A 17,343-nucleotide genomic window follows, 5' to 3' on the forward strand; every position below is an offset into this window, starting at 1 on the left:
AAAGGAGTTTTGTCCCATCCTATCTGGAATGCACTATTCCTTGCCTATCTAACAATCGACTGGGTCAAAATGCCCACGTTGGCCCCAACTCATACACAGGTTTAATAGCCTGTTCTGATTAATCAATCAAAATAGAGCTGGAAGGGAACTTGGGGGTCTTCTAGTCCACCCCCGCTGCTCAGGCAGGAGACTGTATGCCATTTCAGATAGGTGGTTGTCCAGTCTTTTCTTAAAAGCCTCCAGTAATGAAGCATCTACAACTTCTGAAGGCAATCTGTTACACTGGTTAATTGTAATAGTTCTCACTATTGTTCTCACTATTCTCACTATTAGGAAATTTCTCAATTCTAAGTTGCTTCTCTCCTTGGTTAGTGTGCTGGTTAGACAGTATATAGTTAGTTTGGGAACGAGAGCTGTCCCCCTAAAGGAATGCTTCATGGGAAATGTAGTTAATGCCTCTTGGTAGATGTAGTTCATGTCATGTGGTCACATCTGAAATCCTGATTGGTCACTGAATTGATCTCTGGTTGGGTTGGGGGGAGTTTTGGTCATTCTTACCTGAACCCCAGCATCGTGCTGGAGTCTTCTCTTGCTGTATCATTATGGGATGAAGATAACTATCATTTTACACTATGAAGACGACAATGCAAAGATTGGACATTATCAGCATAACTGTGAGTTAAACCTTGAGGATGCCTGATATAATCCAATAAAGAAACTTTGTATGGAAGCCTCTGTAGTGTTTAGCTGCTTATCCCAGGAATTTTGGGAAGATAAGATTACCTGGGACAAGAAAGTTAGTTTCCATCCATTGTTTCTTGTCTTCTGGTGCTTTAGAAAATAAATTGACCCCCCTTCTTCTTTGTGGCAGCCCCTCAAATACCGAAATACTATCATGTCATCTCTAGTCCTTCTTTTTTCTAGACTGGCCATACCCAATGCTTGCAACCGTTCCTCATATGTTTTTGTTTCCAATCAATTAATCATCTTAGTTTGGGGTTTTTTGCACTTTTTCCACAGTCTCAACATCTTTTAATTATTTTAATGCCAGGTAGTCCTCGACCACAACGAAACCCCAATTTTCTCTTGCTAAGCCTTAAGTAAGTTCTGCTCCATTTGACAAATCTTCTTGCCCCCATTTTTAAGCGAATCACTGCAGTTGTTCAATTAGCAACATGGTTGTTAAGTGAATCTGGCTTCCTCATTGACTTTGCTTGTCAGAAGGTTGCCAAAGTTGATCGCGTGACCCCCTGGACATTGCAACCGTCATAAATATGAGTCAATGGCCAAGTCCCTGAATTTTGATCATCAAAATCAGGAGTGGGATTCAGCCGGTTCAGACCAGTTCGGCAGAACCGGATGTTAAATTTATATCTGGTTCATCGAACCGGTTGTTGAACCGACCGACTTGCCCCACCTGTCCTGCCCCGCCGCGCCCCTCCCAGGAATCTCCACACGGCCTGTTTTGGATGCAGGAAAGTGTAGGGTCTGCACGGAGGCTCTGGGAGGGTGAAAAATGGGCCTTCCGGAAGTCTGGAAACAGACCTGTTTCCGGCTTACGGAGCACCTCCAGACCCTGGGGAGGCTGTTTTCACCCTCCCAGAGGCCTGAGGGAAGCCTCCGGATTCTGAGGAAGGTGAAAAACAGCCCGTCCAAAAGTTGCAGTAGGTCACGCCCACCATGGCCACGCCCACCCAGCAACCAAGCAGCGAACTGGTTGCTGTGATTTTTGAATCCCACCCTGATCATGTCACTTTTTCCAGTGCCATTGTAACTAAATGACCGTTCGTAAATCAAGGACTACTTACATAAGGTAGGATGTTGCTATTTATTGTATCTTTGAGGTAATTATCCAAACAAATGAAGGCCAGTAATCTATAATTACATTCTGCAGGGCCATTTTTTTGTCTTTTCCGTTTCTTCACTCCTTTTTTTAGCCCAGTAATACTAGGTTCTTTGAAGAGTTTCTTTTAAAAAAATAATAATAAGTAGAGACTTTGGTGGAGGGGGGAGCAGAAACATATTGCTGCATAACCAGAGACAGAAGCATTTAACCTGGGCTTGTTTGTGAGAAACCTCGATCCTTACTAGAAGCATATTTACAGTTCATGGCAAATGAGTTCAGAGAAATCAATACAGTAAATAAGAAAGAAAATTTAGACAGAGGGATAACCGTGAGGTTTCTCTTAGGCAGGCATGCACTTGTCTATATAAAAGACACTGGTGCAGCTGAGCAGAACAGCCTACTGACAGAGAAATGTCAATCATTCCATTGTCCGTGAAACACCTCCACCCCACCTGGCCTTTGTTAGCACACTGAGTGGCTCATCTCTGCGGGCAAGTTTCGGAGCTCTTTCCAGTTGATGGGAAAATCAGGAGATGACATACTAATTGAGTAAGGGGGCCTCATTGCATATGAAGGGGAAGGGGAAGGAGAAGGAGGAGGAGGAGGAGCAGTAGGAGGAGAAGGGAGGGAGGAAGAAGGGGAGGAGGAGAAAGAGGGAGAAGGGGAAGGAGAAGAAAGGGAGGAGAAGGAGAAAGAAGGGGAAGAGGAAGGGGAAGGAAGAGAGGAGGAGGAAGGGAAGGGGAGGGGAGGAGGAGGAGGAGAAGGAGAAAGAAGGAGAAGAGGAAGGGGAAGGAAGGGAGGAGGAAGGACCAGCACTAAGACAGTGGGCTGAATTATACTTCATGCATAATCTGCTGCATAAATCTGCTTTTGAAGCATGAGCTATAGATAGAAGATAGGATAATATGCAGGCCATCAAGGCATTTATTTGTAGATCCTCTGAATCCAGCACCACCCCATTAATAGTAAATCTTCAAAACAAGGTTCAGGAGAACAAGGAAGTGTGACTAGATCCTTGGAAAGTTGTGTTCCTTGAACCTGAGGACACCTAACATTCCACAGAAGTGGGGGGGGGGAATTCCACACTCTTCCAGGTAACATTTTGTGTTGTTATTGTGGTTTCTGAAAGCCCCAGAAGTTCCCAGGGAAAGAAAAATGACCGGGTTCAAGAGGGCACTTCAGCTGGAGATCCTACCAAAAACCAGAAATGAAATAATAGGAAACCACTAGCAATATGAGGAAGTGCGGAAGACATGATTTACGTTGAAGGAGAATGACGATGGCAACCCAGGAGCAACGACAGAGCCGCATAAAATTTGCCAGATCTCCTCCATTATCAAAATCAGGAAGGGTCTGGTGGGTGGGGTGAACGTTTGCCTGGTTTTAACAATGGGGGAGGTGAGGACATTGCTGACAATGTGAGCTGTTTCTTGGCACCCTGCTCTGCCTGTCAACGTTTCCATGAAGGCCAATTGTTATCTAGCACTAAAGCCATGCCACTATCATGGACAGAGGTTTCCATTCAAGCCACCTTGAGCAAGGAGCTGATCGAAAAGCAAGATAGAAGAGGCTTCCTGAGCTGCAAGAAAATAAGAGGGCAGCAGGCCAAGACTCAGCTTGGGAACTAGGTCTGTTTCCTTTACAGTTCAATCCAGTCAAGTTATCTTTTTTTCAGTAGCTCCCCTAACAACATGGAAAACTGCTTAGAGGGTGCTATAAAGCACTGCGAAGCAGTATATAACCCCCGTCTAGTCTGTCCCACCCCCCCCCCCCCCCCCCCCCCCCCCCCCCCCCCCCCCCCCCCTTTTTCACTATTTATCTTAAAACAAAAAAAAAAAAAAAGCCGGTCTAAGTCTGTGATGGCGAACCTATGGCATGCATGCCACAGGCGGCACGCACAGCCATTTGTGCAGGCACGCGAGCCCCAGCCAAACTTACCTGCACTGCGCATGCGCGCACCTCCCGGCTGATTTTTTGCCTGTTTGAGGCCGTTTTCGCCCTCCCGGAGGCTCGAGGGAAGTCTAAGCAGCCTTGGGAGACTGAAAAACAGGCCTTCCGGAAATACTGGAAGTGCTGTAAACGGGCCCATTTTCAGGCTCCAGAGGCTTCCCTTGAGCCTCCAGGAGGGTGAAAACAGCCTCCCCCCGAGCTCCAGAGGCCCTCTGGAGGCTGAAAACAGGCACTTCCGGTATTTCCAGGAGGCCTGTTTTCGGCCTCCTGAGGCTCCTCGGGAGGGCAAAAACGGCCTCAAACAGCAGAAAATTACCTGGGAGGTGTACGCATGTGCAGTGCAGGTAAGGGGGCGAAGTGGGGGTATTGCACGCACATGCACAGGTGGGGTGCATTGCATTGTGAGTGCTGGCACGTGCGCACACTTTCGGCACACCACAATAAAAAGGTTCGCCATCACTGGTCTAAGTGCTATTGCTTTTGCTGTCCCAAAGGTGCTTTTTCAGGAGGCAGCTGTGGACTTTTTTGGTTTTTCTTTTGAAAATGTTTTGCTTCTCATCCAAGAAGCTTATTCAGCTCTGACTGGATAGTGGGGAATGGAAGGATTTATATTCCTTGCAGACAGCTGGTCATTTGCATCCTTTTTAGAGAGTCGTTCAGGCCACTTGGAAGTTTATCTGTGTCCTCAGGGTTACCTGGGTAGTGCAAATGGGTGTGGAGAATGGGTTGGCACTACTCAGGTAACCCTGAGGGCACAGATAAACCTTCAAGAGCTTCAACAACCCTCTAAAAGGATGCAAATTACCAGCTGTCTGCAAGATCTGTAAATCCTTCCATTCCCCACCATCCAGTCAGAGCGAAACAAGCTTCTTGGATGAGAAGTGAAACGTCTTCCAAGAAAAATCAAGAAAGTCCAGTTCCCTCCTGAAAAAGCACCTTTGGGACAACTATGAACTGGATGAATAAGAATCTCTGTAGACTCATTGCTATTGCTACTTGGATGCATAAAAATTTCACGTTATGGTTTTTCTAGAAGACGAATTGCCAAACTCCACTAAATTAAAATTATTATCAATTAAAATCCACCCAATTAAATTTATTCAACTAATTATCCAGTTAATTTCACTAAAAACCACATACAAATAAGGAATTTATTAAGTTTGTGTAAAGTTACAAATAGCCACTTTGAATAAATTGTTAAATGGATTCAGTAGATCAGACAAGTGGCCTTAAATAGGTTTGAAAATTCAATGTTCACACACTTCAACACACATTTTTAAAATCAAGTCACTTCAACCATTTGAATTGGCAATTCAGAATCAACCTGATTCTTCAAACCCAATCAACTTTGAAACTGAAACAACACAGTTTTTGACCTGAATTGAATTGATTCACCTGAACTCAATCAATTCAATGAATAATTTAAATCCAATCTTTGGAGATTCCTGGAAGCCATGATGTCATTTTTACTCACAATGGATTCTGGTTCACAGTGCTGTGTTTCACAATCTTGGCAACGTGTGGATTTCAACTCTCAAATTCAAGTCTCCTCGTTCAGCACCTTCATGATTTTGAAAAGTCACTGAACGAGTGGTCATTCAGCGACTTTTCTGTGATCTCTGTGGCGCAGTGGTTAGAGTACAGTACTGCAGGCTACTTCTGCTGACTGCTGACTGCCTGCAATGTGGCAGTTCATATCTCACCAGGCTCAAGGTTGACTCAGCCTTCCTTCTTTCCCATGTGGGTAAAATGAGATTCCAGATTGTTGGGGGCAAGAGGCTGACTCTGTAAACCGCTTAGAGAGAGCTAAAGCATTGTAAAGTGGTATACAAGTCTAAGTGCTACTGTTAGTGCTATCTTTAACCAAGGACTACCTGTAATGGGCACAAGATTGACATCAGGATCCAGAACTAGGACAAAGTAATTTCAGACCATTTCATTCTCAGTCATATCACCGCATTTCAGCCTTCCGTTGCACACCTCAAAGAGACCAAGTTGGAAAAAGGAGACTTTAACAGCACCATTGAGCAATAGATTGCGGAACTGAAACCCATCAAAAGGTTTCAGGCAATCCTCAAAGTTCTCAATAAACTCAGTGAGGTTTTTAAGATGTTACAATTCTCATCTGATAAGGTACTTGTAGAGCCAGTTTGGTGTAGTGGTTAGCGTCAGTGTATAAGGTTCATAAATAGGAATAGACATGGTAACAGGTCAGCCAATGGGGACTGTTTGGTGACCCAGACGGCTCGGAGCCTGGGCATAGCTTAGATTCATTCTCTCACTCTCACTCTCACTCTCTCTCTCTCCCTCCCTCCCTCTCTTTCTCCCCCCCTCTCATACACACACACACACACACACACACACACACACACACACGAGTTGAGTGCCTCTGTGATATATTGCTTCTGTGATTATGACTTCTAGATTCTGAGTTCTGGTTCTGGCTTCTGCTGCATGGGTACTGTATACATGCATCATACTTTATGTTATTGCATATAAAGAAGTTTCTTATATAAATGAATCCTGCTGAATTATTTACTTGTGTGCTGATTGGATTGCTGCAAACTCTGACAGTTAGGACATCAGAGAGTTGCTGAGTTCTAGTCCAGCCTCACTCATGAAACCAGTTTGGTGACCTTGAGCCAGTCTCTCTTGCTCAGCCAGAGGAAGAAGCAGGAAATGCCAAACCATTCCTGAAACCTTGCCAAGAAAACTGCAGCAACTAGTCCAGTCCGTTGCCAGGAATAAATACTGACTTGAAAATATAAGGTTATATTTGGTGTGAACATAATCCTCGACTTACAACCACAACTGAGCCCAAAATTTCTGTGGTTTAGTCAGACATTTGTGAAATGAATTTTGCCCCATTTTGTGACCTTGTTTGGCTCCGTTATTAAGTGAATCGCCGCAGTTGGTAAGTTAGTAACCTGGTTTAAGTGAATCCGACTTTCCCAATGACTTCGTTTGTCAGAAGGTCACAAAAACGGATCACGTGACTCCAGAATACTGCAACTGGCATAAATATGAGTTAGTTGCCAAGCATCCAAATTTTTATGACATGACCATGGGGAGGATGGAAAGGTCGTAACTGTGAAAAACAGCCATAAGTCACCTTTTTCAGTGCCGCTGAAACTTTGAAAGGTCACGAAACGAACTGTTGTAAGTTGAGGGCTACTTGTAGTGGTTGAGGCAGCAGGCTAGAAACTGGGAGATGGTGGCTTCTAGTCCCTCTTTGGGCATAGCCAAGTGGGGGATCTTGGGCCAGTCCCTCTCTCTCTCAGCCCTAGGAAGAAGGCAATAGAAGACAGAATCTTAAGGTTGAAACGGACCACGGAGGTCTTCTACTCCAACCACAGATCAAGGCAGGAGACCTTACACCATCCCTGTCAAATAATTGTCCAATCTATTTTTGAAAACCACAAGTGATGGAGCACCCACAGCTCCAGGAGGCAAACTATTCCATTGATTAAGTGTTCTCCCTGTCATTAAAAATCTCCTTACTTCTAGGCTGGATCTCTCTTTAGCAAGCTTTCCACCCATTCCTTATTGTCCTGCCCTCTGGAGCTTTGCAGAATAAGCCAATCCCTCTTCTCCGTGACAGCCCCTCAAGTACTGGAAGACAGCTGTCACGTCCCCTGCAATTGTCCTCTTTGATAGACCAGACATATCTAACTCCCTCAACTGTCCGTCATACGATGCGGCCTCCAGAACTTGTATCGTCTTTCTTGCTGTTCTCTCTGCATCCTTTTGGTATGGTGACAAACCACTCCTGAAACCTTGCCAAGAAAACTGCGGGAACTAGACAAGGAGTCAACACTGACTCAAAGGCACGGATACATATCCAAGGTTCCTGCTTCTGCAAAACCAACCTCCCTTCCCCTCTCTCCCTCTTACACCTCACCCCAATTCCAGTCCTACACCAGTCTGGCCTCTATGCTAGGGGTGTCAAACTCAAGGCCTGTGAGCCAGATCAAGCCCACGGGTTGCTTAAATCTAGCCTGCAGGGCTAGCCTGCAAATAGCAAAGGACTGGCCTGGGGTGCTTCTGGCAGCCAAAAGGGGCATGGCAGGGCTGCATGCAGGGCTCCCCCCTCCTGTGCACCATTTTTGGCTGGAGGGCCTCCTGCAGCGCTCTGGCGATCAAAATGGGACCCAGGGGGGCCACGCGACACACCCCAGCACCCTGTTTTGGCCAGCAAAGTGCTGCAGGAGGCAGTCCAGGCCAAAAAACAGGCCACCCTGCACCAGTGGCGGGATTCAAAAATTTTGACTACCGGTTCTGTGGACGTGGCTCAGTGGGTGTGGCTTGGCTTGGTGGGCGTGGCTTGGCTTGGTGGGCGTGGCAGGGGAAGGATACTGTAAAATCTCCATTCCATCCGCACTCCAAGGGGAAGGATACTACAAAATCCCCATTCCCTCCCCACCTCACTCACCTAGTTTCCAGCTCTGTTCTCCTGTGCTGGGCAACAAAAGAAGACCCAGCCAATCAGCCGGGACTCGGCAGGCAGAGAATTAATGGGGCCAGTCAGAGGTGGTATTTGCCGGTTCTCTGAACTACTCAAAGTTTCTGCTACTGGTTCTCCAGAATTGATCAGAACCTGCTGAACCCCAAAGCGGCCACCTTGCACCCCATTTTGGCCAACAGAGTACTGCAGGAGATCGTCCAGGCTGAAAACGGGGGTGCATGGGGCCGCTTTGGCTGGCAAAGTGCAGCAGGAGGCATCTGTCCCGTCTCCTCCACCCCACCCCAGCCGGCCCATGGAGAAGAACCACAGTGCTGTCCAACCCTTGAAGAAATCCAGTTTGACACCCTGGCTCTATGCATTTCATGAAGTCAGCTGCAGCCCAGGAAAGTCCTCGAAACAAAACCTGTTGGTTGGAAAAGGTGCTACTAGGCCGCTTTTGATCTATGTACATGCTTAAATGTGCTCATTTGGGTGAGGACAACTAGGTGTTGATAGCCAGGATCTCAGGATGCCTAAGATTACTGCATTGCAAAGGAGCATGCCGAGCTTAGTATTCTGTGCATGGCTTTTTTTTTTTCTCAACTCCCCTTGGTTACTGTGGCAACCACATCTGCTTCCACAATATCTCCCATTAATCATTTACATGCAAGAGTAAAAAGGATCGGGAGGAACCGGCCATGCTCCCAAGTTGTTTTTTCCTTGCTTGTTCCCCCCTTCCCTCGTGAGATGCAGCAATCTGGCATTTTCTGCAGAGTTTATAGACTTGGTTGTGTCTCTTCTTGTCGTGTCATTCTCAGTTAAAGAAGCTTCATGTTCACAATTCAAGACAACCCAGCCCGATCTTTGATGATGTTACAGTGGAAGGCTGCAAGGGTTGTAAGTGTACGGACAGCACTGTTGGATACATAGTCCTCAACTTACCAAACTTGAGGCCAAAATTTCTGTTACTAAGCAAGACAGTTGTTACGTGTGTTTTGCTCCATTTTATGAATTTTTTTCTTACCATAGACCCTAAACTTATAAAAGAATGGTTGCAGGAGTTGGGTTTGCCTAGTCTAGAGAAAAGAAGGTGTCAACTCATAAAATATTTCTATGGTCTTTTGGAGTTACCAACAGAAAGGGAAGGGGGAGCAGTGCGGCAGCTTGCAAAATCAAAACTGCATTCCATAAATGTTTTGAAAGATAGTAGCTAGGTGACTGAAGTTTCTGCCGTGCAAAATTCTAACTAGAGAGCGTGATTGATGACTCTTAGCTATGGATGTGTCCCACTGGAGAATATGAATTACGATACACCCAGGGGGTGGACAGAAAATCAGGGTCAAGGGTGACAGTGAATTATGGGTCTCAAGAGTCAGCTACACCCAGGCAGTGCCAGCATGTTAACTCCCAATAAATCCTTCTGAAGTTTTGGAAGTTTGGCTCGAGACTCATGATTTAAATGGGGTTAAGTGCCAGAATCCTGACAGAAGGACTAGGGGTGACACAATAGCAGAATTCCAGTATTAATGAGAAGTTGCCACAAAGAGAAGGCGGTCAGCTTATTTACCAAAGCACCGGAAGGAAGACCAAAAATAATGGATGGAAACTTATCAAGGGCAGAAGCAACATAGAACTAAGGAGAAACTTCCTAACAGTGAGGACAATTAACCAGTGGAACTGCTTGCCTCCAGAAGTTGTGGCTGCTTCATCAAAGTTCCCTTCCAACTCAATTCTGATTGAAGTTGTTAAGCAAATCCCTGCAGTAGTTAAGATAGTAACCTGGTTTTTAAGTGAATCTGGCTTCCCCATTAACCTTGCTTGTCAGAAGATCGAAAAAGTGACCACAGGGATTTTGCAACCATCATAAATACATGCCAGTTGCCAAAAGTCCAAATTTTGATCAAGTGATATGCCGCAACAGTTATAAGTGTGAAAATGGTCATAAGTCACTTTTTTCAGTACCGTGGTCTTTGGTCGCTAAACAAACGGTTGCAAATTGAGTGCGATCTTAAATTCAAATGGTTACTCAACAAATGGTTGCAAGTCAAGAACTAACTATGATAGTGGGTTCTGCTTTCCATATATTACTCGTTTTTTGATCCTTATAGTATTTATTTTATTTTAAAATAAATAAAATCGCTTACAAGATAATAGGTATAAGTATAAACATGAGTAAGAATATGAATAAATAGGTACGAATAAATGGGGACAATAGGACAGGGACGGTAGGCACGGTGGTGCACTTATGTACGCCCTTTACAGACCTCTTAGGAATGGGTGAGATCAATAGTAGATAGTTTGAGGTTAAAGGAATGGGGGTTTGAGGATGTAACAACAGAGTCAGGTACTGCATTCCAGACATTGACCACTCTCTGTTGCTGAAGTCGTACTTTCTGCAATAAAGTTTGAAGCAGTTTACATTGAGTTTGTATCTGTTGTGTGCTCTTGTACTATTGTGGTTGAAGCTGAAGTAGCCATTGACTGGTAGGACATTGTAGCAGATAGTACTTGGTCCCAATGGCTCCATGATTCTGCCCCAAATATAATGTACTATATATCAACATGTTTGGATGACCTACAAGGTCTGAAGTCAAAACTGTCTTTGTGGCTGAGAGAAGTTGAATCTACACTGAAAACTTGCAAATGGAAGAATGTAATGGAATATTTTGGATGGAGACATAGCTAAAGGCAAGGACTTCATCCTGCCACATTTTGTGGCATGTTCTGCTTCTAATAATATCACTGATGGTAACATTCTTGACAGTGAGCCATATCCTTTCTGATTAGAATTTTAATAGTTTTAATAAAGTTTTAATAGCCCAAAGGAAGCTGGGACACTTAAAATGGACAATTAGGTATGCTTGATTTCAAAGCTGCTATTTCTCTCTGCTTTCTTTAAAACACAGGAGTGTGGTTTTGCAAAAAATGAATTTCAAGCACCACGATATTCTGTTCGTCACATGAAAATACTACGTGCAGCCATTGACAAAAAGTCAATTTTGATCCACATTAGGAATTCATTCAATGCAGCATTATTCCATTCTGAAATCAAAAGGAGCTGATGAAATATATGGTCACCAGTGCATGGCTTTTTAAAATTAAAATCTCATTTTGAAGCATTCTTGTCATCATTTGTTTGTTTGCTTGTTTCAATGGCAACATAGATAAGACAACAAAAATGCTTTTGTATCAAACCGGAATGAATGAGAACGCCTATTTCTCTCGAATATATTAGCTTAGATATACAGTAGTTTTCCATATGCTCCCTTCTCCTCCCCAAATCATCCAGGGACATCTGTAGGAGGGGTCAAAATCTGTGCTTGATGCTCTTTGAGCTTGGTTATTTCCTTGCAGACGTTTCATTACCCAATTAGGTAACATCTTCAGTGCTAACACTGAAGCTGTTACCTAGCTGGGTAATGAAACGTCTGCAAGTAAAACAACTAAGCTCAGAAAGCACCAGGGACTCCACAGATCAACCACAAGCTACAAATATTCTCTTCTCTTAGGTCAAAAATTTGGAAGGCAGCAATGTCACAACTGAAGTCCTTCCTTTTTGTAGAGACTGTAATGCCAGGGAAGAGAAATGAGAAGGGGTGGCGGTGGAAATGAAGTTATAATAACACACCATTGTAAGAGCTGAAGAACCAGGTTATGGACAGATTGTCATGGAGAAAAATCTACTTCTGTGATTGCTAGGAGTCCAAAGCAACTTGCTGGCATATCAATCAATCCCAGCAACCATCTTCTTCAAAATATCCCTAACTCTCTCTATCTCTCTTATTATTTTTTCCCCAGCTTTGATTTCATAAACACTTTTTTTCCTGCTTGCATCTGAAGCCATTCAGTCAATCTGTGGTATTTCCTTTATCAATCTTTTTCTACAACCATCTAGCCATTTAATCTTGTTGGTATCCTATAAATTAAAGAATTGTTTTAAAGTATCCAGGGCACGAGTACTTCTTAAAAGTTTCAATTCAAATTAGCAGCAGACTACAGTGCAGAGAAAAATTGATTTCTCAAAGTCTCTAGTGGCATTGACATTGTTTTATTCTAAGTCTTTCTATCCTGATTTTCTAGTGAAAAACATTCATAGTTGGCAATTTTTCTGGTCCAGAAAGCCTGACTTAGCAAAAATTGCAGTTTTGCAAGATCATACATAAAAGAGGTAACATTTCACAAGGTGAGAGGGGAAAGGATTTCTCACAATGCTGAAAATGATTTCAGGCTCTTTTGGAGTATTTATGGAGATTCTCAGTCATCCAGGTCATGGTTGTCCCAAAGGTGCTATTTCAAGAGGTAACTGGACTTTCTGGTTTTGTTTTGAAGACATTTTGCTTCTCATCCAAGAAGCTTCTTCAGCTGTGGTGAGAAGCAAAAGAAAGAAAAACAGAAAGTCCAGTTACCTCTTGAAAAAGCACCTTTGGGATATTCATTTGGAGGTGATTTCACAGAAGCCCCATTATCAAACCCCACCTTTGCAGTGCCAGGAAACATCCATAGATCCCACATGCAAATAAAAGATAAGATCCCTTCAGGTCAAGATCAATTCCTGATGGCCACCTGGATGTATCCATGTAGTTTTCATGGCAGCAATATTGAAGTTCTTATTTCTTCTTGCCCTTTTCTAGGTTTTTCTTTTCCAACTCCCCAGTCTATTTATTTATTTATTTTATTTATTTTTATTTATTTATTTATTTGATTTGCCAATTGTTTACAAGATAATAAGTATAAGTGTATACATAGTTGTGAATACATGAAATGGGTACATATAAGAAAAATAAAAGAATAAGAGAAACAATAGGACAGGGACGGTAGGCACGTTGGTGCGCTTATGCACACCCCCTACAGACCTCTTAGGAAAGGGGTGAGGTCAATAGTAGACAGTCTAAGGTTAAAGTTTTTGGGGTTTGGGGAAGAGACTACAGAGTCGGGTAGAGTATTCCAGACATTGACCACTCTATTGCTGAAGTCGTATTTCCTGCAATCAAGTTTGGTGCGGTTAACCTTGAGTTTGTATCTATTGTGTGCTCTTGTGTTGTTATGGTTGAAGCTGAAGTATTCATTGACAGGTAGGACATTACAATGTATGATTTTATATACCATGCTTAAGTCAGACCGAAGACGGCGTAATTCAAGGTTTTCTAGTTCTAGAATTTCAAGTCTGGTGGCATAAGGTATTCTGCAACGAGTAGAAGAGTGGAGAACTCTTCTTGTGAAATATTTCTGGACTTTCTCAATTGTGCTAATATCAGATACGTAATGAGGGTTCCAGACTGATGAACTGTATTCGAGTATTGGTCTAGCAAATGTTTTGTATGCTCTGGTTAGTAGTGTGATATTACCAGAGAAAAAGCTACGTAGGATTAGGTTAACAACTCTTAATGCCTTTTGGCTATGTAGTTGCAGTGGGCTCTAGCACTTAGATCATTAGAGGTGAGTATTCCAAGGTCCTTTACAGAGCTTGGGTCATCAACAAGATCTTGACTATTCAGCTTGTATTTTATTTTCTGATTTTTTTGCCAATATGTAAGACAGAGCATTTATTTGTTGAGATTTGAAGTTGCCATTTGTTTGACCATTCAGATACATAGTCAAGATCTTTTGTAGGGTAGCAGTATTGTCTGTGGTATTGAACAGCTTTACATCATCAGCGAAGAGAACGCAATTGCTCTTAATATGATCACAGAGGTCGTTTATGTAGAGTATGAAGAGAGTTGGTCCTAGAACACTGCCCTGGGGGACACCACTATTGACAGGTACTGGATTTGATAGGACGCTCCCGATTTTGACCATTTGTTGTCTGTTTGACAGGAATGCTTCTATCCAGTTATTCAGTTGTCCAGAGATACCATAGGATTTTATTTTTAGGAGTAGTTTGTCGTGTACCACTGAATCAAAGGCTTTACAGAAGTCTATGTAGATTGTGTCTATTGCTTTGCCCTGGTCGAGTTGTGTCGTCCATATGTTTTTGCAGTGTAAGCAGTCTACTTCCCTGGGATTTTCTAAGAGTTTTCCGACCAGGAACTGGCCAGGCTGCCCAACTCTGCTTAACTTTCCAAGGTAAGTCAAAGCCACTGCTGTAGATATTTAGCAACCTCATTATTCTGCGATTAGCACTTCACAGGTAGTCCTCAATGTATGACCACAATTGAGCCCAAAATTTATGTTGTTAAGTGAGTCAACCATTTTGGCCGGCAGGGGGCTGCGGGAGGCTGTCCAGGCCAAAAATGCGGCACCCCCTCCCCACCAATGGTGGGATTCAAAAATGTTTTACTACCAATTCTGTGGGCATGGCTTGGTAGGCGTGGCTTAGTGGGTGTGGCTTGGCACGGCAGGGGAAGGATACTGCAAAATCCCCATTCCCTCCCCACCCCACTAACCTGCTTTCCAGCTCCGTTCTCCTGTGCAGGACAACAAAAGAAGACCCAGCAGATCAGCTGTTACTTGGGAGGCAGAGAATAGATGGGGGCGGGGCCAGTCAGAGGTGGGATTTGCTAGTTCTCCGAACTACTCAAAACTTCTGCTACCGGTTCTCCAGAACTGGTCAGAACCTGCTGAATGCCACCTCTGCCCCCCACTCCATTTTTGCTAGCAGAGGCACTGCAGGTGGGTCCTTTGCTATTTCCAGGGTGGCCCCGTGGGCCAGATTTAAGCCTTGAGTTTGACACCCCTGGCCTAGACTAACCTAGTCTTGGGTGATATATGGGTCAACATGTTGTGTGGACTTAATAGATTAGGCCCAAGACTATGTAGATCTAGGAAATGCATTTTGTAAACCCAATTGTAAGTATATTGTATGAACCTGTATCAATGACTAGAGTGAAGTTTTAAAAAATAATTCATTTATTATGACAAAGCTTTCATCATCATTTTCATCTGAAGGAGGCATTATGGTATTGGTTTTGGAGGAAATTTTGAATTCACAAATGTTTTTAAAATATTTAGAAAAAAGGCTTTGGGGAGATGGATACATCACAGCCCTAAGCTGGCGAGGCTGAAAGGCTGCATCAATTTATTTATTACCTGTAAAGTATGTTTTAATATCCACATTTATTTAATTAAGCAAAATTAAACAGAAAAAGACAACAGACAGATAATAAATAAATGAGTGTGTGTGTGTGTGTGTGTGTGTGTGTGTGAGAGAGAGAGAGAGAGAGAGAGAGAGAATTGAAATGTCTTGAGAGAGAGAAAAAGCTGATACTTTTAGCAGAAAACAGGGAGAACAAACTTAATTTCTGCCAGAAGACACATTTATTAAATGATCCATCAATTCTGGGTGTGTGTTTGTGTGAAGATCTGCAAGGAGCATAGTGGTGACCCAAGAAAGTGACTTGAAGGATTGAAACTAAGATTACGTTTTAGTGTTAATACATGTATTCATTAAGTTGATCAATGCTACCTCACTTATTTGTTGCAAATGACCCCCAAACCATACTATAATTATTAGTAATTATGCTCACACACATACAGACACAGTTTTGATGTTCTGGTCTTGGGGGCTCTGGCAAGAACAGGAAAAAATGATGGAGGGGTGTGTGTATCACAGTAAGCCACAGTCGCTTTGAGGGATCCTTGGTGCTTTCTGAGCTTGGTTGTTATCTATCCAAATTAGGCAACATCATCATCAGTGCACAAAACAAACAAGCTCAAAGAGCACTAAGGATCACCCCACCCCACCAATTTCAACCCTGAGCTACTGATAGTCTCCTCTGTCGGTACAATTGGCTTTCCACCTGTTAGAAATAACCCCTTGCTTCTCGGATTCCTTGCCAGCTCATTCATGTGGCTGGAGCCATCCAGGGCCCAGGGTGATTAAAAGAAGCGCTTGCTCAAGGTTTTTACCAGCTGTTACTGAGTTAAACACAGGAGAAAAGTAGACTCAAATGCAACACCTCCTGGAGAGGTTACTCTTCTCCAGCTGCAGTTTTGCAAAACAAACAGCCTGGTGCGCTGCTGGAAATTCAACCTTTCCTGTCATTTGCAACTGCGATCTGCCTTTTTTCATTGTTTGAGGCCAGGCGCTCAGCTGAATGCAAAGCCACCATTGGCAGGAGCTATGAAAGGAAGAAAAGATGATTCACGGAGGAGAGGCTGAGGAAGAGACCGGGCTTTGCAATGCAACTCCTGTTGTTTAAAAAAAAAACTTTGAACGTTAAGCCACTACAACACGGATGCAATGTTTTTTTCCACCTCCAGAACTTAAAAGTCTGTTTTATTCAAATCAGACTGCAGTGCAAAGCACGAATTTTGATCGAGACAGGAATGTATTGTTGTTAGGTCTGAATTCGATGTTGCTCGTTTCCTGCCAGCTCTTGTGCTTGACTCTTTTCTGAATGAGCTTTTGAGGGTGCAATTAAACAAGGTGGATGTAAGGAGACCTGGAAGAGGAAGCAACAACACCAACATCAAAGGATTCTACCACCAAATAGAACGAAGAAGAGGGAGGCGTTGGCTTTCCCCCACCTGGTGCCCTCCAAATTCTCTTGGACTACAGCTCCCAGGTTGCTCTTGCAAATGGTTTGTCTAATCTGAGAGATCTAGAAAGCATGAGATTAGGAGGAAGGCTGGGCCTAGGGGGCAGAAAGAGATGATGAATGCCTTTTTAGCCATGCCCTAACAATGTTGACACATGACATAAATGAGAGAAGCTGCGAGGCTTTTTTTCTTCTTTTTTTTTAACTGCCATGCCTGCAAATAAATCACACAAATAATTAGCTTTCAAACCTTCAGTGCAGCCCTGGTAAACAGGCCCTTCCCGGAAAACAGTTGAAAGAAGACATATTGACTCAGATGGCGCTGAATGTTCAATAGTAGATTTCAGCAGGCCTCTAATGAGCAGAATAACAGAGCTGGAAGGGACCTTGGAGGTCTTGTAGTCCAACCCTCTTGTTGTGGTTAGCCGGCAGCAGGTGTGGATGGCTGAGGAGAGCGAGGACTCAGATGAGGGGCCAGGACCATTGGGGAGTGGACTGCTGCCTTCAGAGATTGTGGGGGCTGGCAGCAGTGATGAGGAGGTTCCCGAGGAGCCTGTGCCAAGTGCGCGTGCGTGCAGGATTGCTCGGAGGAAAGAGCAGTTACAACAGCATGGGCAACTCAGGAG

This window comes from Notechis scutatus, chromosome 8, assembly GCF_049901735.1.
Source record: "Notechis scutatus isolate UNSWTSFEM ecotype Mainland chromosome 8, rNotScu1.2, whole genome shotgun sequence".
Taxonomy (NCBI): domain Eukaryota; kingdom Metazoa; phylum Chordata; class Lepidosauria; order Squamata; family Elapidae; genus Notechis; species Notechis scutatus.